Source organism: Urocitellus parryii, chromosome 1 (genome assembly GCF_045843805.1).
Source record: "Urocitellus parryii isolate mUroPar1 chromosome 1, mUroPar1.hap1, whole genome shotgun sequence".
Classification (NCBI taxonomy): domain Eukaryota; kingdom Metazoa; phylum Chordata; class Mammalia; order Rodentia; family Sciuridae; genus Urocitellus; species Urocitellus parryii.
The window spans coordinates 46,054,360-46,079,005 of record NC_135531.1 but is presented as its reverse complement, the minus strand read 5'-3'; the positions used below and the strand labels follow the sequence as shown (position 1 = coordinate 46,079,005).

At 38.5% G+C, this 24,646-nt stretch overlaps 1 protein-coding gene across 1 annotated transcript in view; it reads right to left on the bottom strand.

Annotated features, from left to right (window-relative positions):
* The window catches only part of Rab3c (RAB3C, member RAS oncogene family), a 252,878-nt gene that overhangs the window by 55,433 nt on the left and 172,799 nt on the right, over positions 1 to 24,646 (bottom strand). The window lies entirely within an intron of this gene.

Below are 24,646 nucleotides of genomic sequence, written 5' to 3'. Positions count from 1 at the left end.
CTCTAGACCTATGGAGGGGAATCCCTGGAAAGAGCTCAGCATTTCAAACAGGCTTTTACAGGGGTCTCCTCTGTGCTCCAAATCCAAAAGCCACATTTATTATCTAAATAATTTGAGAAAGTTACTGAACTTCTCCTCGAGTCTTACTTCCTTTGTCTGCCAAAGGTAGAGAAAACTTCTCTCATAAAGGTGTTAGAAAATTTAAAACAACAGACACTAGTATGGCAGTATGTATAAACGTGGATGTATAACCAATGTGATCCTGCAATCTGTACATGTGGTAAAAATAAGAATTCATACCCCACTTGAATCAAATGTATGAAATATGATATGTCAAGATCATTGCAATGTTTTGAGCAACCAATAAAAAAATCATTTAGTCTTTTGTCCAGAATATTTTAACACTTAACAAATAAATAGTCATTTTAAAATAAGTCATTAACATATATTCCATGCTTGTATAATTATATCAAAATGTATTCTACTGTCATGTATAACTAAACACCAATAAAACCAATGATCCTTACATAATAAAACTATCAATAAGTTAATATTCACATGGACTAGCATTTAATTTTTAGTAAAGAAAGACTACAAAAGATGACTTCTAAAAGCATAACTAATTAGATGATCTGAACTACAGTTTGGAATATCTAGAAGGTGTGTATGAGTTTGCTACTTTCTGTTTCATACAATCCTGCAGAAAAAAAGATGTATGATAGACAACATATGGTAATTCATACATTAATGCTTTCCAGAAGATTCTATTTTGTACTTTGCCTGCTCTTTATCCTCCTTCTTTTGGAATTTTGTCTGAATGTTCCTTCCACCTCCCCGAAAGGAGACACGAGGGGAATTATTTAAGGAAATGGTTTCATATATTTCTCACTCTTTTTTGTGTGTGTGTGTGTGTGGTGCTGGGGATTGAACCCAGGGCCTGGAGCATGGAAGGCAAGCACTCTACTGAGCTACATCCCCAGCTCTGTTTCATATATTTCTGATGGACAATCTAATATGTTGCATATGAAGACATGAAAAGCGCCATGATTCTTCACTACTCTGCTGGTATGGAAGAGTCCTTCAGTGATATGCTAGAGCAGAAGGTCTTACATGTTAACACACATCCTATTGAGGAACTTGCAGCTGGCGATGGCCTCTAGAACCTGCAGCTTGACACCCTGCATACACACTTGGGAGAAAGCATGGTTTCAAAAAAGGGGAAAAGACTTTTTACTCCTCTAAGAATTAAATTTGAATTGTATATTAAGGCGATATCCAAGATGTAAAAAGAATGCAAAGAATGAAATAACAAACTAGAAATGTAAAATTAAAATCATGGAAATCTAACTGAAGTAAAATATTATGAGCACAAAACCAGGAAAATGCAAATCTATTACCAGTGATTCCTCTACCTGGATGATCACCAGAAATACACAAATGCTTTTAAAAATCTGCAGATCTTTGGGACTCATTCTAGACATACTGACCCAACCTCCCCAGAGGTGATGTCCACAATTTGAATTTTTAAAAGAGCTTTACATTTGGGCTTAAGTAGCACTGATTGTACCTGTAGTCTACACATGCATACCTGTAGGCATATGGGCACACTTATGTGTATATGTGTTTTTATTAATTTATTCTGAACTCTTCCTGTCAATTACAAAAAAAAATGTTCATAACTCTTTATTAGAAAACATAAAAGAAGCAAAATTTTCCCAAGAAGTGAATTCTAAAAGAAGCCACTCTTTTGGTATTGTTTATGTAGGGTTCTGGGGGATCAAGTAATAGGATAAACTTGGGGGCTCATTTTAAGTCTGGCACTAAGCCTTAGGGTCCCCGGAGGAGTTTGAAGCTGTGTATTTCTGTGGAGTGATACAAATATTTTTTGTTCTTCCACTGACTACTGTCCTGTGGCAGTAAGGGTCTTTCTCATATTCAAGCAAATAACAGTACACATTGCACATAGAGAATTTTCAAACAATAAAACAACAAATGTTTTCAATTATTACTATATGTCAGCAAATATGACAAGCAAAATAATATCAATTATGAAATATTTTTTCTTTCAAAAATATTATTAGTCTAAATTCTACAATTCTACAATGTGTGTCTTAATAGCACATATATACATAAAATCACAGAGATATATGTACATATACTTAATACTGCAGTGCTCACAAAAGAAAGAATCAGAACTTGATATACTTCAATCTTTCATTAAAAATGGGGTTTTGAGATATGCTTGTTGGAGTTTGTTTTAAACTTTTTGATTTTGAAACAGTGAAATAGAATACGAACTATAGTTTGTATTATATTTGGCAAATACAAATTTTAGTTCACACAATAAAATACTTAATGGATTTTGAAAATATCTTTACAAACTTAAGTTTATTTTTCATTTTAAATTATTTGATAAAAAAACAAAATAACACTTCAAGAAAATAAAGTGATTGAATGCACAATTTAATAGTTACCATGGTTTCAGTCAAATATGGCTCACTCATTTATTTGTACTGATATGTATATATATACACAAATTCAATACAAGAAAACTTTTACTGCATCTATTTCTGGTTCTGATTATGATTTCATTTCATAATATTAAGTGAAAATACTATGTGGTCTATGGGAAGAGCTTCTACAAAACAGTCTGCTCTGGTGGTCAGACTAGGTATACTGCTGCTCCCTTCCACATCCCTTCTCACCAAAATCTGTGTTTCTGTGGTTCAAAGCTGATGCTTCTGGATCTAATCTCCTCTCCACTCTTAACTGTAAAAGCATTTGTCTTTATGGCTGTCTTCACACTCCTTTCCATTCTCCCTTTCTTTTTTGTAAAATTTCTTGCTGATGCCGGACATGGTGGCACACACCCATTATCTCAGCAGTTCAGGAAGCTGAGGCAGGAGCATTACAAGTTCAAAGCCACCCTCAGTAACTTAACACGGCCCTTAGATACTTAGTGATACTCTGTCTCAAAATATAAAAAGGAGCTGGGGATGTAGCACAGTGGTTAAACACCCTAGAGTTAAATCCCTGGTACAAAAAAATTATATATTTTGCTGTTTACCATGCACTTGGCTTCTCCAGATGCTTGGTTCTACCAAGACTTCCAGCCAGTGAGCATCCCTTCCCCTCTGAAGGATGCACTCACCCTGCATGCCAAAGAACTTTTGCCCCTTGTGGTTCTAGGGCTCTTATTGCCAGCTGCTTGGAAGCTATTCCAAGTCATCAACTTTACATGTTCCAAAGCAAATAGTTACAGAACCTTGCCTATATTGCTAAAGCATGAAAATAAGCTCTGCTGGTAGACTTAATGAACATAAAAACAGAAGTGGCCTGCAGTAAAACAAAACAACACAATACAAAAATCCAACATTCTCATTACCATCTAATTTCCTCATAAGTTACTTTTCAAACCATACACACTACCACCTCACATTTATTTTTACGGTACTTGCTGTTTACAAAGCTGTTTCATTTACCTGATTCCACTTGCTTTTCACAAAAATATTATTGTTAGTCATCGTGGCCAATATTATCTCCATTTTAGAAAGGAGTAAACTGTCAGGATGACCTATCTACTATGGGGAAGGTCAGCAGTGGAAAGAAAAACTTTCCTGATACCAAACTGCTCCTAAGTAGCATCACAAACCTTTTTTCCACTACATTGCAGCAGGATAGCTCTGATTTTTGGCAAGAAAAATTTAGTGAATATTGATTTTTCATTCTGATTTTCTAGTTAGAGAAAGATTACCAAGGAAGTCACAGAACAAGGGTGGTCACTGTGCAGGAGAAGTTTATTATTTGGTAGAAATAGCTCATAAAATGTTAGGTGTAAATGAGTTAAATATGCTCTTATTTCTTACAGTTTCATGAAAATATTGTAATCTCATATAAAAAAATCAAATTTGGGAAACTCTCACTTTAAAATATATAATATCCAACAGTTTAGACCCATTTATCTGAATACTTGAATGTATAGTCTTTTTCAGGACAAAGAGAACTTTTTTTTAAAGAAACCCTAATTTTTTTTAATTTAAGCATCAGATGACCCTCTTAGAATCAGAGGGTGAAAAGCCTACTGGTGGATGTGAATGATGTTTCAACAAAAATATTACCATTGGAAATTAAGTACTTATAAATCCTTCTACATCTGAGCCTACTCTGTTTATTCTTCAACATTCATCCCAACTTTTACCTTCTTGAACATCTTGTTTTATCCCCAGATAGATGAGGTATATTTCTCTCTGCACCTGCCAAGACTGGCATTTCCCATTTTGTCCAGCTCAATTGTCCTTCTTGTAACAACCCACATTTTCCCTGTGGATCTGCCCTGCTTCTCTGGAGTCTCACATTGTTGGAATGGGCTAACTCTCCCTGAAAGTCAGTGAGAGCCTGCGGTAGAAGACAGTCAAGCAAGTCTCCTTGGGCACAGTGGGGTGGGTTCAAGGAGCCCAAACACAAGGTTTGTCTAAAGTTTCTGTAAGACAGAATATTACTTTGGTGGACTAAGAGCTGGGGAATGGAATCTGGGTTTGTGGGACAACCATGGGGAAAGGGTTGCCTGAGTAAAGTCAGCTTTGAGGCAGAGCAGAACCAGGGCAAGGGAGAGAGGAAAATTAATCCAGGGAGACAGAGACCTTTGTTGTCACCATTGAACTTCTCCATTGACTTATGCCTGTGGCTGGACCATGTCTGGACTCTCCAGTTGTTTGATCCAGTGACTTCTTGATTTTTCCCTTCAGGAAAATTGAGTTGCATTTTCAAGCATAAGGGAGGTGACTCAAAACAGAGTAGGAAGGAAGAGCATGAGAAGAAGATCACCAGGACACAAGGAAAAGAGGAGGGAAGGAAAGGGAGAAGGGAAATTGCACAGAAGATGGAAGGAGACCCTCATGGGTTCACAAAATACATATACGATGGTGTGAGGAGGAAGGGAATAAAAAAAGAGAGAGAGAGATAAGTGTCACAGTATAATGGGTAGAGAATAGTAATGGGAGGGGAGGGGGATGGGGAGGGCAGCAGAATACAACTGACGCTAGGATTGCTGTATGTATACACATGGCTGTATAACCAATGTGATCCTGCAATCTGTACATGGGGAAAAATGAGAATTTATACCCTATTTGAATCGAATGTATGATATGTCAAGATCATTGTATTTAGTCTTGAGCAATTAATAATAAAAAAAAGATGTGTAGGAAGAGGAGGATCCCATTTAATTGAAAATACAGAAAGTTCTGTTTGGATGTGTTGAGTTTGAGATGCCTGAAGGATACTAGCAGAAGGAACTGGGGATCAGTGGAATTAATGGGTCTAGACTTTAGTAAGTCTGTGAGGGGAAATACCTATTTGTCTGCACATTAGGATCACCTGGGGAGCTTTTTCAAACCAGTGATGTCCAGGCTGCATCTCAGACCAATTTAATCAGAAGCTCTGGGTGTAGAAACCAGGCATCAGTATGTTTTAAAGCTCCTAAGGTTGCTATAATTTGAAACCAACAATGAGAAATAATTCCCCAATGTGTCTAGAAAGTATTTCAACTACTGGAAAATTCAGGCAATATGTCAAAATATTTGGAGACTTAATTATTGACTTAAGGAGTTGTTTCAATATTCCCAAGAAAATGGTGTATTTGTAAGTCCCTTTTCTCATTTGTCCCTATCTTGCAATTCAATGAAAAATTCAAATTAAATGAATATAAGTGAAACGAACATGAACATGGACTTTCTCAGTTAGCTGGATCTGAGTTCAAACCCTGCCTCCTCCATTAGTTAACCCTGGCTGAGATACCATACTTCTTTAGTCTTAATTTTTCTGATTTATACAAATGAGAAGAAAGCTAACTTTGAGAAGGCTGGGTGATGAATGAAATAATTCAAAGAAAATTCAGATCTAACTACTCTGCAGTGTCGATATTAACTTAAATAAGATATACGGTCACATGTACAACAATACGAGTAAATTTGTATTATTCTGCAGCTAATAGTCTTAAGGGTATTTGGTCTGGGGTTTACAGCCATCCCTGAGTACATACACGGTATTTGAAGCTTCTGTCATCAACCATCATGGTTTTATAGCATTTTCACCTTGGTTAATGTTGTGAGAAGAATGGATTCTAAATGAGGCAGCTGGTGCCCAAAGCAGAGCAGCAGTGATAAAGCATAACAAATAAGACAGTGGTTCCTTTCTCTCTCTCTCTCTCTCTCTCTCTCTCTCTCTCTCTCTCTTTTCCACCAAGGCCTGGCTTAGCATCTAAATTTTATCAGCCCAATTTTGTATTTAGACTACAATTTCCTTCTCTCATGCCTTCTCAGGACTATTTCTTCTCCCTAGGCTGCATACTTTCACACCCCCAGCCCCCACCATACATGTGCCTTGTTTCCTAGCACACACCCCTAAAACCGGCCTTTTTCTTTATCTCAAAACTCTTCCCCCTCATTTAGTGGCATCATCTGTTTTTGCAGATATTTTTCACAAAACCTTGACAGGCATTAAACCAGAGAAACCCGCTTAGGGAAAAGGGAATATGATACATTTACATACCATTATCCAAAACGTAAGATTTCCACAGCAAGTATTGCTTATTTGCGATAATACCAAAATACAACCACCTATTTAACCTTGTGGCATCTTTCAAGAAAGCTATGATTATGTAAAGCCTTTGACAGTATTTATTTCAAAGAGAACATTATACAAAAGTGAGAAAATATCCCTCCTTTCCCCATCACTCACTGTTCAATACTATGCACTTTATCAACGCATACAAAACGTATTTTCTACTGAAAAGTGTCCTAAAGTTTTTATCAAATCTGTCTTAAGGTTCACTAAAGCAGAATCCAGCAACAATTTCACAAATAGAAAATCACATACACATGAAGGCTTTTGTTCCCACTATAGACAAGTAGGATTAAACTGATTTTCTTTTCATTTTTTCATATTATAATAAAACCCCAAACAATAGAATTCAGCAGTTCTCGTTTCAGAGAGAAACAGCAATGAAATGCACTGGACTCACCTGGCAGGAGGGGAAGGCAAGGTGGTGGCAGTGCTGCTGGGGTTTTCGGCCTACAGCATATGCATTGAACACAAAACCATCTTTGGCTGTTTTTCAAGACAGAGAGAGGCAGGGGTGCTGCAGAAAGATACCGTGAACTCCTTATATGGAAGGAAGCCAGGCTGGAGCAGCATGCAGAGCGAGCTGGATTAAAATGTGCAGATTAGGGGAACAGCTTGCTTTATGTACATGAGTTAAGTTCAAAGCTTTCTGGCCTACTGTTAATAGCAGGCTTGGTGAAGAAATAAACAATGACCTGGTGACACCAGGCTGGCAGAGACAGGCAGAGCTGCTCTCGCTATCTGGCTGGCTCTCTTCCTTCAACCTTCATTTTTGTTGCAGAGTGCTGTCTTTATCTGGGGATTTATCTACAGTATCTACTCTGGCACAAAAAAGAAAAGGCTTGATCTCAGTTTGGTCTGGAGTACCTGACCAACAATCGTGGACAGGCATGTTCAGAATGACTGGGAAAAGGAGTTAGGACAACTGATAATCTAATAGCACCGACTAGCATCATCACCTGAGGAAAGAGGGAGCAATTCCTGCAATTCTAGCCACAGAGCTCTCCATAGTCTTCAGATGCAAATGCAGCCATGCTCATGAAGGAACTCCAAAAGTGTCAGGTGTCATCAATGTTACTATTATTGTAATTATTATGCATGGTCTCTGTGCTAGTTCTCCATCACTGTGACAAAATACCCTAGATAATCAACTTAGTGGAGGAAAAATGTATTTTGACTCTTAGTTTCAGAAGTCTCTTGATCCTGTGGTTTTGGGGGCTGCGGAGAGGCAGGAAACATGATGGGGACCTTGTGGTGGAGGAGGCTTCTCACCTTATGGTAGCCAGGAAACAGAATGGACATGAAGGAATAGGGTTGCAATACCTGCTTCAAGGGCATGCTTCCCAGTGAACTCACTTTCTTCTACTAGAGACCACCTCCTAAAAGTTAAACCACCTCCTAAAGCACCACAGGCTGGCAACCGTGCCTTCAGCAAATGGCTTTTGGGAGACATGTGAGGTCCAAACCATAACCATTTCTAATGGCAATTCTGGTCCCAGCTCAGAAAGGTTGGTAGATACATCCCTCTGAGATCTGTATGTAGGTAGAACAGTTTTGTTTTTTGTTTTTTCCCTCCAACTCTGCTCTTGATGGCTTATATCTAAGCTGAGCTCCTACCTCCTGGGCCTCTTAATTTCCTTTCTGCTTGCCACCAATATCCTCAAAATGACAGAGGCTTTTTTACCTTTGTTCCAAGCAGAAGTGACATATTTATCTTTCCTATATGGATCTTTCCTATTTGGGGAAAGAGACATAGAATAAAACCAAGTGTGCTTACTTCTCACATAAGCAGATGTTCTTATTTTGACACAGGGACTCATGGTCTTCTGGGATTGGGTCCGTTTCCTTTTCCTGCCCTTGCTCCCACCCCCTGGGTTGTGCCACCAGGTGAGTTCAGTACCTCAGGGGAGCCATGTGGTCCAGGAGAAAATAAAAATAACCTGGATGTTTTCCTGAATTTTCTTTTCCAAAGCCCAAATGTTTGAGAGAACTTAGGGATTTCACAGAGATCTGTACTGAGAGCCTGGAAGAATCATGGATTGATAAATGAGTTAAATGAGTTTCTCCTGGGCTGTGGGCTGGGGGGTGAGGTACAGAAGAAGGAAAGAGCGGGGTCTATGCAGAGCTCCTCTCTCCTTTTCTACCTATGAGGGGGCCACTGGGAAAAAGGATGCTAGGTCAGCCCACCCCTCCCCATGCATCCCTAAACCCTGGACTTCAGAATAGGAGACAAACTTGAAGATGGAGTTGGGATTCAAAAAGTCAGGAAGGGCTGAGGTTTCTACCTCTTGTCTCTCTCCTTATTACTTTTCCTGTTTTCCTTAATGACACTTTGATGACTTCTCTAGTACTTAAAGAAAATGGAAAGTTATATTGAGCAATACTTTTCATACTTTGATGTCCTAAATCCTATGTCCTACTACTCAAAGTGTAGTCCATGGACCAGCAGCACCACTGTCACTTGGGAGCTTGGAGAAATGCAAATTCTCCAGCCTCTTCTCAGACCTACTCAATCAGAATCTTCACTTTAACAAAATCCTCAGGTGACTAAGTCCTCTCATCTGGTTTACAGCACTCCAAATTGTGGAGGCCTGAGTCTTTTACAAAAAAACAAAAACAACAAAAAAAAAAACTATGCAGTAAAAGAAGTAAAAAAGGCGGGGAGGGGGGGAATTTTATCAAAAGAAAAACTGAGACCCAGAAAGGTTAAATAATTCAGAAAAATAAATGCAGGTTTGTCAAACTGTCTTGTGCATTTGAATCACCTGGTGATTTAGGGGAGCATTTAGGAATCCCAATGGCCTGGCAGCATCCCAGACCAGTACATTCGGGGATGTTCTGTTAGTGAGAAAGCACCGCCAGTTTCATTTACAACTCCCCAGATGTTTCCAGTGTTCAGCCAATTTGGAAAGTCTGGAATTTAGAAGACTTTGGCAGTGAAGAGAGTTTAAATTCTGGGTTTTCGGGATGACCAATTCTCAGGACTGATCTGGTTCTAGAAATGAAAGTCTATGTCCCAGGAACTCCCCTCAGTCTGGAGCAAGCTGGGACAGGTAGTCACCCTTGTTTTCAGATGCAGAATCCAGCCAACTACCTACCGCTGCAGAGTTGAGTCCAGCTTTTCATCCTTAAACCTTTTTCTCTGGTTTACTGTGGGATAACCCTGGACTTGGATGAATCCTGGGCAGGCACAACTTTAAGAGTGTGGTGAGACAGATCATCCTGCATGCTCCTTTAGAACTGAGACACACTCTTAGATAAGTTCATTTGCATCTCACAGGGCACATCAAAGGGAGCAAAGGATCACTGACTCTTTTCAAGCATGGTGATGGGGTGATGGGAAGAAGGATAAGGGTGGATACTCTCTTCTTACACTCACCCTTTAGTCTTTCCAAGTCCTCCCTCCCTTCCAGCTTAAGGGATATATCTGGTAATAGGTGGAAGGTCATTTATTGGTTATTATTAGTAGGCTTGCAACATCCTGTTTTCTTTAATGAAAAAGCAGTCCTACATGCAAATCCAGGGTCTCCAAAATAAAAATGTGATGGCGTATATTCTGCATTCCTCATTTTTGAGGTGGGTGAGATTTTCTGACCTATTTATTCATAAGAAATATTTTTAAACAAGAGAGGCTGGTGGACCTTCACCTTTATCCAATTGAGGAGAGCTGGGCAGGCAGAGGTCTGCCTATCATGCCGGACCTACATATCCCTGAGCCTCACAAGATGAGAACCAGGCACTAATTAGAGTCCCTCTAATAGGTCACTGGCAGACTCCCTACCCATAGCAGAAGACAGTTCTAATTTCCACTGATGGGTCTCTCGACAGACTTATTTTGTTTAAGGCAGCATGAAAATTCTCTGTTGATCATGAAAGGATTTGTCAGCCAACATTTAGTCAAAAACAATAACTTTTCGAGATTCCTGGCTCGATTAGGAAATCTAAAGGACGTTATTGTTAGAAGATAACAGGAAAAGAGAGAAGAAAGGAAATAAAAATTGATGTTTAATCTCCAAATGCATTCTCAGGCTATACCTTGGCCATGTCGCCAAACATGCCCATAGGACAAGTGCCTTCATGGGATCACAGCATGCTTATTAATATATTTACTTTAAAAATATCTGATCCAATGCAAGTACCCTATGGAAAACTCTCTGCTTTTTATCTCTTAGTACTTTGTGGGAGAACTACTTAAAATATAATATTTTTATGTGTTGTCATATTAGCCTCAGCAGAAGCACAAATTATTTATCCAGAATATATCTTAATAAAATGATTACGATCTTTTGCAAGAAAACACAAATTCATTTTTGCTATGCTACACGTACAAGGAATCTTTTTATCTAAACAATTCACACATGTGGTCTTTATTCCTATACTGCCAATATCCAGTATTGTAAATGACTGAAATATGAATTTGGATTTTCTCATCATAGAAAAACAAGGTAATAAGAGTTTTTACTTTGCTGAGCTTGAGGTAGAGATATTTTTAAAAAATAGTTTTTGTTGTAGATGGACACAATACCTTTATTTTTTAAATTTATTTTTATGTGGTGCTAAGGATCAAACCCAGTGTCTCATATGTACCAGACAAGTGCTCTAACCACTGCACAACAACCCAAGCCCGAAGTGAAGATATTTTTTAACCTTTAATCTGAAAAATAGTTCCTTTGATGAGCATACCATAGGAAATTTTCTTAAAAACCTTATCTGTATTACAGATACGATTAAAATAATATTTGTTTTTTATATGTATATGAATTGTGGTAAGCTCTCACTAAATTAATTTCTAACAAAGACAGGATGAAAAAGGGTAGGAAACAAACTCATTCAGACATACCACCACTACACTGATGATAAAACATATCTGAAGCGAAAGGGAATAGTTATGAATATGTAGTGTTAAAGGTCAACATTTCCACGTTTCCAGGAAATTGAGTGGGATGATGTAGTTTTCTACCAGGAAAGAACTGAAGCCACTGAAATAAATAACATTTGAGGACATAATGTTCAATCAAGGGCTGTTACAGGGAAAAAAACTTTCACATTTTAAATCTGAAAGGCAAATGTAGAAAATGGCTCCCGAGAAAATTCTCATCATTCAATCTTTTGCTCAGGTGCAGAGAGCTATGAATGGTTTTTGGGTGTAAAACTCACATTCCTAGTGAAGTACTGATTCATAATTGCATGACTTATGTCCCAGCAATATTTTAGAACTCTCAAATACTTCAGACATACACACTTAAAAATTGTTATTATCATTGAAATGATTTTTGAACAGGAAAAATAAAGCTTAGTTTTCATGTTTGGGCTGATTTAGGAGAAAGCAGCTTATAAGAGTCACTAAAAAGGAACACATTATGTGTAACTACAGGAATAAATATTTAACATTCACTGGCAAAGACTAGCAATTATATAAACAGTGGGCACAATGAGTATTCATATTTGGAGGTGCTACTCAAATACTGTGTACAAAGTATTTAAAGCAGTCATTGAGAAATTCTGAGCACAACCTAAGGTAGATTTGAGTTGGGGCTATTAGAGGAAGTAGAGGAGCCTGCAGATTTTAGATGGGAGTCTAAGGCATCACACCATTTCATGTGACATGCGAGCATGGAGAGAGAGAAGGATCACTTGATGCTGTTATGGTTTAGATTTGTAGTGTCCCCCAATAGCTCATGTGCCAGGCAATGTAAGAACATACAGAGGTGAAACGATTACATTATGAGAGTTGCAACCTATTCAGTGGATTGATCCACTGGTGGATTAACTGGGAGGTAATATAGGCAGGTAGGGTACAGTGGGAGGAGGCAGATCACTGGAGGTATGACTTTGGGGTTTATATTTTGTCCTTGGTGAGAGGAGTTCTCTCTCTCTCTGCCTCTGCTTCCTGTTTGCCATGTTCTGAGCTGATTTTCTCCTCTACACCCTTTGGCCTTGAGAGTGCCTCACCTCTGATCCAGAGCACTGGAGTTGATCATCTATGGAGTGAGACAGTGAGCCAAAAAAGCCTTGTTCTTCTCTATGTTGTTCTTGTTAGGTACATTGGTCACAGCAATGCAAAACCTGACTAAAATATGTTCCTCTTCCAGGCCCTGCCTGCTTAACCAGCTGAAATCCGAACCTGTGATTAACAGTAGACACTTAGCAATGTACAGGTGGTGACTCCTATCTATTCTCTCACCAAAACTTTATCATATCTTTAGTCATGGCGATAAGGGGTGAATAATGCAAATATAACCATGACATGTTTCTCTCCCTTAGGAAGATTTCAGTCCAGAGGAGTTGATAAATTGCAGATAGTGAAAAGTACCACAAAATTGTAATAAGTAAAATCTGGTACAGATTAGTTAGAAGTGAGAGTCCAAGACAGATTTCATGTGGCATGTTTGAGCTTGGCCTTGAAAGATGAGTAAAATAAAACAGAGACAGGAGTCAGGAACTAGGGTAGTAGGGAGGGAGGGAGTAAGCAGAGTACCTTTGGGCTCTGCCTGGGCTAGACTAGAGAACTCGAGAGAACCCCAGTGGGCAGAATAGAGGAGATAAAAGATACAGTGTATGTTGGGATTACTAAAGTGTATGTTGGGATTGCTAAAGATGTAAGTTTAATTCTACAGGTAGTAAGGAGCCAGTGACAGAATTTGAGGAGGGAGATAACATGAACAGAATAGTGATTTAAGAAGGTTAACCTAGGGAAAGTTTTCTACCTCCCCTTTATTCTTTTTCAACTAAAATTTAAGCCTTAATATCTTTCAAGAATAAACAAACACACATAATTTATTTAATTTTTAAATTTAATTTAATCTATTGCAGTGCTGGGAATTGAATCCAGGACCTCAGGCATGCTAAACAGGCACTCTGCTACTGAGCAATGCCCCTGCCAAAGTATTTATTTGTGCAATAAATTAATCTGTTCGCTATGAATCTAGAATGAAACTAGGTAGGAACTGAGAAAACAATTACTGAAATCATATTCAGGTGAAAAATCCTGTTTAAGAGAGGAAATGACTGGGGCTGGTAGTAGAGCTCAGAGCTCAGTGATAGAGTGCTTGAAACTAGTGTGCATGAGGTCCTGGGTTCCATTCCCAGCACTGAATGAATGAATGAATGAATGAACACAGAAACCAAATTAGGAAACTCTTAAAGTCTAGGGAAAAGAAACAAGCCAAAATTATAGCAGAGAAAGAAACACATCTGAATTTATTTTTGATCTCTTACATCTACACAGAAGAGGACCATTCTTCTTGTTAAAGAAGATGTGTGTGAACAGTTAATCATAGCGGCCCCACTGTGTGAAGTCAGGTGTGATATTAATGAGCAGCTATGAGTATTTTTGCTGGAGATTTTTAATTTGATTTACATATTTACTTTTAAAAAATTTTTTTTTTAGTTGTAGTTGGACACAATATCTTTGTTTTTATTTATCTATTTTTATGTAGTGCTGAGGATGGAACCCAAGGCCTCATGCATGCAAGGCAAGTACTCTACCACTGAGCTACAACCCAAGCCCCATATTTACTTTTTTAGAAGAATTTATCCTTGAATAGATAAAAGATGCAGTTCTAGTCAACAAATCATATTTCATATAATTATGCCATAGTGTATTTTATTGTCATGTATAGCCAATAAAAATAAATAATAGAAAGGAGAAACAGAGCTGGTGTATAATTCAGAATAAAACACATTGTAATCCTAGAGATAAGAGGATCTGAATGAAATTATTACCATTATAGAGATGAAGATTGCTGTACAGGAGATAAATAATAAAATAATAGCTACATCATGGTAGTTACAATTTCTTTGCAATGGGGTTCCCATTTTTAGCATGGTTTTTAGCAACTCTTGTTTTCAAGGAAGAGTTTTAAACTCCACTTAAGACTCCAGCAGATTTTGGACTACAGATTAAACTAGCTACAACCTGGCCACTCCAGATACCTGAGACAGGCTCATTCTGACCAGGGAGACAGAGAGCTGCTGTATTCAACAGCCATGAACTGCATTTTGCTGGCTGCACTGGAAACATTGAGTTCATACAGGTAATACTCCAAGCAAGTACATAAGCAAATATCAAAATTTAGACACTAAGGTTCCTGGAGACAGGAACAAGGCATTGAGACTTAGAGGATTTGGGGAGAGACACTGTGTAAGTTACAGATTAGGGTTATATCCTCAGAGAGGAGGAGTTGGAGATATACTGACACTGAAGTAGTATTTATAATAATAATCAAAAATCTGTTTTATTTAAATTATAATTTGCTATACTTAAATACATAACCTATTAAGCCCCAGGTCTCTCCCATCAGTGAATAGAAATGTATGATCCTTCCAAGTTCTTCCAAAACATAATGCTTTGATTTCTCAGGAACCAAAATTTGGAGGCACTGTCCAAATTATTCATTCTAGAAATTCATCTCCATTCAGGATGGGGGACTGTGTCACTTAGTCAGAGTTCCTGTTCCTTCTCCTTTTGTAGTCTCAATGTTTTAGAATCCACAAGCCTTACCCATTATTTTGCTGTTTGACCACTTGCTCTGTTGCCCATAGTTGATTTCCAATAGCATTTTCATGACACTACTGACCTCTATGCCTCTACCCCTGGATACTTTTCAGCCTCAGGCCAGCAGGAAATACCTTTCTGGTGTTCATGACTATTTGAGTGAGGGTGCCACACCAAAGTCATTGAGCACCATCATAGTTCTTTCCCCTTTTCCCCAGCATCTCCATTCCTGTAAGCAAAGTGCTCCCAGACAGATCTTTCTAGATATCTGATTCTAACTATGGGATACGTTGAAGTTATTGTCTGTATTGCACCTTAAGAAATGTGGCTAACACCACGTACGGTGACACACACCTTAATCCCAGTGGCTTGGGAGGCTGAGGCAGGAAGTTTGCTAGTTCAAAGCCAGCCTCAGCAATGGCAAGGCACTAAGCAACTCAGTGAGACCCTGTCTCTAAATAAAACACAAAATAGTGCTAGGGATGTGGCTCCGTGGTTGAGTTCCCCTGGGTTCAATCCCTAGTAACCTCCATTCCCCCCAAAAAATAAATGTGGCAAAGCCTATATTTTAATGTTTTCCAAACATTTCATGATCCTTAACCTCTTCCAAATTCATTGTAACAATTTGGAAGCTGTATCGCCCAGCCCAGTTCTGGCTCCTCTGAAACCCTCCTTAAAATCTTATGTATCTATCTTTCCAAATATCTCTCTTTCATTCTTTTTTAAGTTCACAAGTCATTCTTTGTAGTTGTTGTAGACCTTCCAAAACTCTGAGTTACAGTGTGCCTTCTAGGCTTGGCCATATAAATATTTAGACCTGACAGTGGACACAATAACATAGAGACAAAAGTCTGAATGAGAGTTGGAGGAGGTTGGCTTTTCTTTGTGACTTTGCTTTGCTAGCACTGAATTGGATTCTCTTCTTTAAGGCTGACATTCTGACTATATGGCTCTGGGCTGCCTGTGTTTGCAGAGCTTTCTCCAGGAAAAAAAAAATAGCATGAGCCCTTATAGTAATGGTTTAGTAGAGAGAGAATGAACATTATTTAATAAATGATTGTTGATGGGATACATGAGCTGCTAAAGATGACACTGTGCTTCAATCCTGCCAGACAGGGAGAATAATGGTATTATTAATTGAGCAAGGGAAGACAGGAGTTTCCACAGACTTGGAAGTGAGGATGATTAAGTCAGGTTTGAACATGCCAAAGAAGTGACTCTTGGGGTCATCTGAGTGGAATTGCTAGGAGGCAGTCAGAGACAGGGAACGCTGAAGAAGAGTCTCAATTTAAACCATATATTTGAGAGTCATTTACAAGGACATGAGAGATGAGCCATGGCTATAAATAATCTTGATTCACTACCTTGACACTCTGGTTGGGTGTGAGAGGCAGAAAAATGGACAGGCAGGATAGTGTGGTTGGCACATCTCATCTAACGATGAGGCTCACTCCTAATTCTTCATGGTAAGTAGGACTGGAGAAGCAAGCAAGTCTGAAATAATAGGTAGTGCCAGAGCCCATTCATGTCTTCAATCTTTTTGAACTTAGGAAGAACTGGTTTCATTGAGATTCATACCTTTGGCCTGCCTTCATGCCTTTTTTTATTGGGCATGACTATATAAAAGGAAGTGAAGGAAACAACAAGCTCCCAGATGACCCATACAAGCGTGCTCTCCTTTAGCAGGCCTTTAGTGACTCTGAGATCACAATTTATAAACCTGATTAGACCAAGAGGGTGAAATCCTAAGTCGAGTTAGCAAAATCATGTTGAGATATGTCTAAGAACTTATTGCAAGATTTCATATAATCTTCAGAGAAAAATCTGCTCATCTGGCTAATAAAAAATCTCACTTTTAATAATTTCTCCTCCAAAATCCTATAAGATTTGGAGCTAATAATCCTTAGCACACAAATAATAAAACTGTGAAGTGCAGGAAATAAATAGGCTGTTTAAAAAAATAGAAAACAGTTTTAATATGCATGAGAGTGATTTGTTTATTAACCAAATTTAAATTAAGCACCCACAACGTAGGAGCTTTGCACAAGAGTTAGGGATTATAAGTCTGACTAATGGAATTATACAAAAGGCATGGTCCTTCCACCTCAAGAAATTCTCAGTCTTCTAAGAGATACTGACATACACATTTTCTGTAATTAAATGTGCTAAAATTCTAGAGTATATATGAATTGCTATTGATATAGACATATTAACTCTGATTAAGGACTTTGGGCAGGCTTTGAAGTAAAAGTAATATTTGAGATAGTTCTTGATGCTCTAAGAAGATTTTTGAAGTGGTCAAGGCAGGGTTGGGCATTCGAGACAAAGAAATGCTCTTAGTAAACACAGAGTTTGGCACTTAGTTGTTTGGAGAAAGAAGGAAGTTTGGCATATAACATCAAGAGAGTTGCAGAAGGGATTGAGAGACAGAACTTCAAGGTCTGAAATAGCTTAGGTAAAATTAGCTCTTATCCTGGATGAAGCAGCAGGATACCCCTAGAAAGTCTGAGATGGTGTCCAAAGCACCAATGAGAAAGGATAAGGATGTGGATCACAAAGAGAAGATGGTGAACATTCCTGAAGTAGAACTACTGAGATCCAACACATGAAGTAAACATTCATTCTTAAATTTCTATTTTGGATAACTGGATAGCACAGCTAAAGTCCTAGAAGTGGCCAAATATTATTATTTCTCTATCTCTTCCCGAGTACAGAGCTAAGTTCCCAAACTCTTGTAGTTAGGTAGGGTCATGTGTCTGAGTTTTACCCAACAGAATGTGGGCAGAAGTGACATACACACCACTTCTCTCTCTCTTCCCCTTCTGCAGCAATCTTCCAGGACAGAAGGAGTTTGGCTCTAAAAAGTGCATGGAGCAAAACCTCTATGCCCTTGAGGGATTGCTATGGACTTATGTCCAGTGGATGAGGACAAGCAGCTAGGGTCTATTGTCATAAGCCACAAAGATTTTGTGGTGTACGTCTTTCAGCAACAAGTATTACTACTGAGGAAGAAAAAAAAAAGGAGGGCTATAGTGTGAATAAGATAGAAGATTAAGAAGAAAATAACAGGATGTTTTACCAATATTGAATTTAAGGAAAGGACAGAAGTGCCCAGGTGCTCAGGAGTTCAGCAGAAAAATGGGTTTAAATCTTAACAGAGGGACTAAGTAAGGCTACACTTGTTATACTTAGAGATCCTTGGGGTGTAGACATTCTTTAAAGTTAAGGTAGCAAAAAGTGCTACTCTTAGACTGAGATGAGGACTCAAAGGCAGAGCTCTAAGGGCAACACCAAAATTAAAGGCATGAAAAGAAGGTGACCACTCATGAAAAGTTTGGGACAGAATGTTATGGGGGAGAAAGGAAAAGGAATATTATTTATTTACTTGTCATATGGCTAAAACTGTAGGTGCTTTTACATAAACCTATCAGGCATGATTCTTGAAAATCCATTGACATGGACATTTCCCAATTTAGGAATTAGGAAATTGAGAGGTTGCATGACATTGATAAGCATATGCATCTTATAATGTGAAAGCGAGGATTTAAATCTAGACCTGACTGCTTCAGAACAGTAGGAATGACCTAACCTGTGGCTGAGAAAGTGATATGCTGCAAGAGAACCAGGAAAAAAATTTGACCTGTTTGGGGGGAAGAGGGCTGAGCAGAACTGAAATGGAGTGGTCACAGTCACGGAACCATGGGTAGAAAAATCAGTGTGTGATTCAGTATACATAGTTACCAAGCAGGCCAAGCAATGCCCAAAACTAAGAGAAAACAAAATTTGAAGGGAATTGTCATAGAGTTGCATGCAGGAGTTCAATGCTGGGAATTGGGGAAATCATGTTCAACACTTACCATCAGCATTTACTCACTTTTATAGAGAGTGCTAGGCCAGGATCAGGCCAAGTCTTTACCAACACACTTAGACATTCTTTGAAGAATATTGAAACTGGTGGCCTGCAATTTCTATATGACTCAGATTTGTTTTGTTTGGTCCATAGGTATTTTTAAAAATTTAATTTAGTTAGCAACATTTAAAAATGGAGATGCTTCAGTTAAAACTTCCATTTTTAGGATCCTCTTAAAGAACTGAAAGGCCTGGCAGCTCTGAGCCCCCTTTCCATGTGACACTTGTCATGTGGAGGAAGAAGGATCTACCATGTCTTTCGTTTCAGCTGCCTACACTCACGCCCATGACCTGTCCGTCCCATAGGGTTTCAATTTGCAAACCCTGCTCAAAGGAAACCCCCAAAAGAAGCTGCCATCTCTGGGGCTGCTGTGATTTCATGGCACCTGCTGCACAAGGTCCTCCTACTCAGTATGACTTTTAATAGGGAAAGACACAGTTGGGCTTGCTGAAGCCCCTTGCTGTCACAAGCTTCCCCAGACACTCAGCAGAAGCCCCTGGGTTTGGCATGGGTGACCTCAGCTAAAGGAGTTTTTCAGAAGAGCAGTAGAGAAAGAAACTAGATGGGATTAAATGAGGACAGAGTAGGGCAGTAATGATTGAAACTGCCCTCGCACAAATGTGGTGGCAAATGAGGATGCAGTAGTGCATGCCTCCTCTCTTGGATGGCTGCGATGGCCTCCTTCCCAGACTTTCTCCTTCCCCCCTTGCAGCCTGTACTCAGCTCAGCACTGCAGCCAGAGAGAGCCTTTTAAATACCTTAGATCACTTCACTCCTCCACACTAAACCTTCCTACAAACTTTCCAATTTCCCCAGAGTAAAAGCCAAAGGACTTATTCACAGTGGTCCACAAGGCCCTCAAGACCTGGTCCTTCAGCCCCATAACCAACCATATTACCGCCCCTCCCTCAGCTCCACCCTCACAGGCTTCTTTGTTGCTCTGTGATTCATGCTAAAATCACTCTGCCAGTCAAAGGACCTTAATACTGGCTGTTCCATCAGCTCTACATGCAGATTTTCTACCAGGCTCACTCGTTGGTTCCTTCAGATCCTCCCATTAATATCACCTAAACCTGACTGTTCTATTGAAAGTAGCAACCACACTTCCTCCCTAAAATACTCTGCCCCCTTTCTCTGCTCATTTCTTCTCCTGAGTGATTTATAAAAAATCCATTTTAAATTTACTTGTTTCTCCCATTAGGATATTATGTACTTCCCCTCCATTAATGGGCAGAAGTTTTAAATATTTTCTCCCACTAATACCTCCGTAGTGCTGAGAATAGTGCCTGGAACTCAATAGGTTCTCAATGCGTACTAACTGGAGGATACAGAGACAGAGAAGCAGGGACTTAAGTACATGTGGGGTATTTCCATCTTCTAAAGTGTAGAAGATGGAAAGAGAGATACAGAAGTCAGAGCACATAAAGGATAAAGCATGATTCTGGAAGAGATGGGAGCAGATAGATTTTCAAGTTTAGGTGAAAGAGCTGGCCTTGAAAAGGTAGAATTCTCTCTCTCTCTCTCTCTCTCTCTCTCTCTCTCTCTCTCTCTCTCTCAAAGCAAGGATAGGTCCTAATAACAGGCTAGGGGAAGAAAGGGAACCCAACATGTACCAATCCTTAATGAATTCATTTATTCATTAAATTTAGTGTACCCCTGACATGTTTGGGGCTTCAGGGGTGTAGAAGTGATACCCTCTATTTTCTCTCTGAGGCAGCAGCGAGGTCAATAGCTGAGAAGGAGGGGAGAGAAGAGTGACAGGAAGGTTGAGGAGAGTGGAAGGAGTTTGGAACAGCTGCTCTGGACACTGTAAATGGAAGGTGGTTAGAACACATGAAAAGACTGCTTGAGGCTGTCATGGTGCCAATTGGCATGGGTACCTAATTTTCTCCAGCAGCATTTGCAGCCTGGGAGCAAAAGCAGATGAAAGCAGATGGTTGGAATAAATTGGTTCTGGGGATTGCTAGGTGAGGATGCTATGGGAGGACCAGGCAAAGGGGAGTCGACTAACCTAACAGTCCACTGCCTCTCCACCTTGACACTACTCACCTGATTTGGAGGGATGCCACTGATTGACAACTGCATCTCCTTCACCCAGGGGCTCTTGAATAAGTACTGGCCTCCATCAAGTATATATAGTATGAATTGCTCCATAAAATTTGAATATCAAAAACATTGATCTTCAATGTTTTGGGGCTCCTCTCTCCTCACTCTCCATGAATTATCTGAAAGGTATACCTACCAAACTTTCACAGAATGACATCTTGAGAACTGATCTTTCACTATTCATTGGACATTTCTAGTCCATTATCCATATCTGTTTTTTTTCTAGAACAGGTAATGGCATTTTTTTTAAGTAAAGAAGGATTCCTCTATTTTTTCTTCAATTTTATTTTTATTGTACATAATAGTACACAATAGGATTTATAATTGTGCATTGTAGTGTTATTCATTATTACATATTTGTACATGCTCAAAATAGAACAATATGATTGGATCAATTTTATTGCAATGTAATTTCTGATAGAGAATGACTCTAATCCAACTCCAAGTTCATTTAGGAGAGTCCCTTATTAAGATTCTCAAGAATATTCCTCTACTACTGGAAGTGACTTTCTCATACCTCATTCCCTATGCAAGTCTCTATTGTCAAAATTTTCGGTACTAATTAGAACCAGTATTTTATTCTGGGCCAGATCTATAGCTGGGTAGTTTTCTGGTCCCAGGCTTACCTTACCTTAACTTCTTAATGTGACAGGTTTATAAAATTCCCATAAACTGGGACAGGTTAGCTTATGGCACTATTGACCTGACCCTCTCATACATAAAATCACTATGCATGCCTGAGTAGTATTGCATGTCTGTTCTTCTCTTGGAAGTATCTCTTTTAATGGATTTCTGGGTTAGGATCGATCATTTGGTACATGAAAAACATAAAATGCCTACTTGTATTGGTTGCCCTTCCTTCCTACCTTGAATCGGACCCTTTTACCCTGGCTTCAGGGCCCTGTGAATGCATAATGTTTTTCTTTGTTATTTCAAAGTATTTTACTCTCCACACATTTTATGGTTCTTTATATAAGTCTATGATTTTTTTTACCTGATATACAAAGTATAAGCAATAGAGGATTTTCAATCTATGAATGCTGGAAATGAGAACGTAAGAATTAGATTGTTATTCGAACTAAACTATGTGGAATAGTTAGAAGTATCTAGAGTCCAAGGGAATACATTGGGGTGTACTTGTATGGTATGTCACACCAAAGGGCAAATGCTATGAGCTTGCCCTCTTGTCTTGTTTGTACTTATGACAATAAAAAGACTTATGGGGCCCTGGAGAACATTTTCTGATGGGTGAGGAGAGTGGCTGCCACTGTGGTGTATTAGTCCCTTTCTTAACACAAAGAGTCTATTTCCAGTATTGATTTTCTGCTCTTCTACACAAAATAAAGAGGCTACTTGGACAACAGTACCCTCTCAAAGTTTCTCCCTATTTGGATCTCTAACTACTATGACTCTATTTTACATACCATAATTTATAATTAGATTTATAATTAGTTCATATCTTAATATCCTTCACTAGTTTCTTATGTTAACAAAATACCATCATCTGCTAGTATGAGATATAGGTTCCAGAACCCCCTGCAGATATCCAACTGCAGTGATGCTTAAGTCCCTATGTAAAAAGATGTAGTATTTGCATATAACCCACACATCTTCACTGTAAGTCATATCTAGATTACTTTTAATACCCAATACAATGTAAATGCTATGTAGATAGATGATGTACTATATTGTTTAGGGAATGACAACCAAAAACAAAACAAGTCTGCACATGTTCATGACCAGTATGGATGTATCCATGATAGTACTAAGCACCTCAGCAATAACATAAGGTTTTCAATTTGTGGATTAGTTAAATCTATGGATGGAATACCTGTAAAGTTATGCAGGGTGAGCTATACAACCAATTCCCCTGATGCTGCCATTCAATAATGTGCTTATCAAACCTATGCTTGCATCCCATTTCTAAGGCCCTATTAGCCAGTATGTTTCATGTTGCCATGCCTGGAGTTAATGTGAAGGGTCTTAAATGTGTGTGAGTACCAAGAGGCAGTATTTGTGGGATACCAACACAGCCATCTATGACATTTTCTTTGCTTGATCAAGCAGTATTTCATTACTACTCTTTTCTATTTCCACATTAACATTGTGAGTTTACCTTTAATTTTCTTTTCATGCTAACAAATGGGATTACAATGCTTAGCCTTGAGAAGCTGACTCTCCCATTAACATCTGCCAAGAGAAAAGAATCCCAAAAGAAAAGCAAAGAATAAGACATTTCCATTTTCCCCAAAGACACAAATACTCAAAAGACTATTTTGCTTCATATGAAAGAATTCTGAACTTGAGACATTCCCCAGAGTATCAACCTGGCTCCATGAGGAGACTTGTATAACTATAACCATTCTTTACTGATTTCTGTTACATTAAGACCTGTCCTTGCAAGTGTTACATGAAAAGTTACTGACAACACTAGACTCCAGAAATTATCATGAGGTCTTGAAAATTCTAACCAGTAACTTCTGAAACTTAGAATTTCTTATTAATTCCCTTGCCTACGAACTGTTGCTAAGTAATATTTAAAGGTGTAACTACTGAAAATTTTTTAAGCAACCACGAAGAGGGGGCTTTTTAAATTTCTACCTCTTTCTTTGTATTTGAAGGGAAAAATGAGCCTATGGTTTTGATAGATTCTTTATTCAAGCCAAAAGTTTTAACAGTTTTGTCTCGTGTGAATTCCTAGTATTTAGGCAAACGTCTATTTCTTCCCCAAACAAATGGAATCTCTTTTGAAGCAGGGCATTGTGAATGTAGAATTATATTTATATTAACTATTAAATATATATGCATATGAATTGTGATCACTTGGCCAGTATCTAGCATTGTCTCTTCTCCAACAAGCAACTGCCAATCGACTGTTAGCAGTTTACTCATGACTTTTGTCCTGAGGAAGACACATACATGTCATCTAACTGATCTTGATAGTACAGGAGCTGGTGACACCAAAATCAGGAATTTGTGCCTACCCTTTCCCCCACCCCTCGTGTTCACATATAACAGTCAGTATTTATTTCTCTATGGGCCAGATCACATATTTAATCAAACATTTTATCTTTCCTAAAACAGGACTGCTCGTTAAATATTTTTTCAACCATTTCTTAATTCAAAAATATGAATATATCAACTATTCTGTAATGTATATGTTTTGTGTGTGAGTGTGCTTCAGGATTCATTATGTTCTTAAACTACTAGATTTTATCTTTAACAGTCTTCTATAGATCTTTTATGAATACTAAGAAAAAAATGGTGCATTTTGAGTTGAAAGAATTGTTAAATTATGATAATTAATATTAATTGTGAGCTTATTTGGACAAGACTGTATAGTAAAATTTATGACAGGTTTTAAAATTTCACTCCTTCCTGCTTAAGGTTTGATAAAACCCCATGATCTTTAAAGAATTATAACAAAATGCCATTTGTTAAAGGAATTTTCTTATAATAGGTTCAGGAAACTTTATCTTTCAGAAATTCTCAAAAGCAGGAAACATCTGAGGGAA